A 1,741-nucleotide genomic window follows, 5' to 3' on the forward strand; every position below is an offset into this window, starting at 1 on the left:
TTCTTTCCCTATTAAATTGTCTTAGTACCCTTGTAGCTTTGTAGTAAGTTTTGAAATCAGGAAGTTTTGGTCCTCCAACTTTATGATTTTTTTTTTCAAGATTATTTTCTCTGTTCTAGGTTCCTTGAACTTCATATTAATTTTAGGAGCATCTTGTCAATTTTGTAAAGAAGTCATCTGCAGATTTTGATAAAGATTGTATCTGTATCTGATTTTGATAAAGATTGTGTTTAATTTGTAGATCTGAAGAGAATTCCCATCTTAACAATATTAAGTTTTCAAATCCATGAGTATGAGATGTCTCTACTTAATTAGGACTTCTCTAATTTCTCTCAATATTTTCTTTTGCTTTCAGGGTATAAATTTCATATTTCCTTTGTCAAAGTTTTTCCCATTTTATTCTTTTTTGATGCTGTTATCAATGGATTTCTTTTTCATTTTAGTTTTCAGGTTGCTCATTACTAGTATACAAAAACTCAGTTGATTATCATATATTGATCCTGCATCTTGCAAACTTACTCATCTCATTTACCAGATCTCAGAGTTTATAGTAGATTTCTTAGGATTTTCTATGTATAACATCATGCATCTGCAAATAGATAAAATTTTACTTCTTCTTTTCTAATTTGGAAATCTTTTATTTCTTTTTCTTTCCTAAATCCTTTGCCTAAGATCTCTAAAATAATGTGAAGAAAAATGGCAAGAGAGATCATCTTGGGCAGCCCAGGTGGCTCAATGGTTTAGCGCCTCCTTCAGCCCAGGGCCTGATCCTGGGGACCCAGGATGGAGTCCCACGTCGGGCTCCTTGCATGGAGCCTGCTTCTCCCTCTGCCTGTGTCTCTGCCTCTCTCTCTCTCTCTCTCTCTGTCTCTCATAAATAAATAAATAAATAAATAAATAAATAAATAAATAAAATCTTAAAAAAAAAAAAAAAAGAGTGATCATCTTTGTCTTGTTCCTGATCTTAGGAAACAGATAGATTAAATTCACCACCATTAAGTTTGATTTTAGCTGTGAGGTTTTTGTAAATTCCTTTGTCAAATTGAGGAAGTTTCCTTCTATTCCAAGCTTATTGAGTATCTATATCCTGAAGTAATACTGGGTTTTGTCAAATGCTTTTTCTGGGTCTATGGAAGTGATTGTGTGGTTTGGGGTTCTTTATTCCGTTGATGTGGTTTATTATATCAATTGACTTTCAACTGTTAAACCAAAACTGCATTCCTGAGATAAATCCTTCTTGGTCAAGGCATATAATTCTTTTTATATGCTACTGAATTTGGTTTGCCTGTATTTTGTTAGAGATTTTGGCTTGTATATTCATAAAAAATATTGGTTTACATTGTTTTGTTTTCCTTTGATATCTTTGTCTGGTTTTGTTATCAGTGTAATACCAGACTCATATAATAAATTGGGGATGTTCTCTTCTGTTATTTGGAAGATTTTGTTAAAATTGATATTCGTTTTTCTTTAAATGTTTGGTAGATTTTTCTAGTGAAGACATCTGTGAGTAGGACTTCCTTTGTGGGTAATTTTTTATTATTAATTCAATATCTTCACTTGGGGGCAGCCCGGGTGGCTCAGCGGTTTAGCGCCGCCTTCAGTCCAGGGCGTGATCCTGGAGACCCGGGACCAAGTCCCACCGCGGGCTCCCTGAGTGGAGTCTGCTTCTCCCTCTGCCTGTCTGTGCTCTCTCTCTCTCTCTCTCTCTCTCTGTCTGTCTTACATGAATAAAAAAATAACA

This window comes from Canis lupus, chromosome 12 (genome assembly GCF_011100685.1).
Source record: "Canis lupus familiaris isolate Mischka breed German Shepherd chromosome 12, alternate assembly UU_Cfam_GSD_1.0, whole genome shotgun sequence".
NCBI classification, from domain to species: Eukaryota; Metazoa; Chordata; class Mammalia; order Carnivora; family Canidae; genus Canis; species Canis lupus.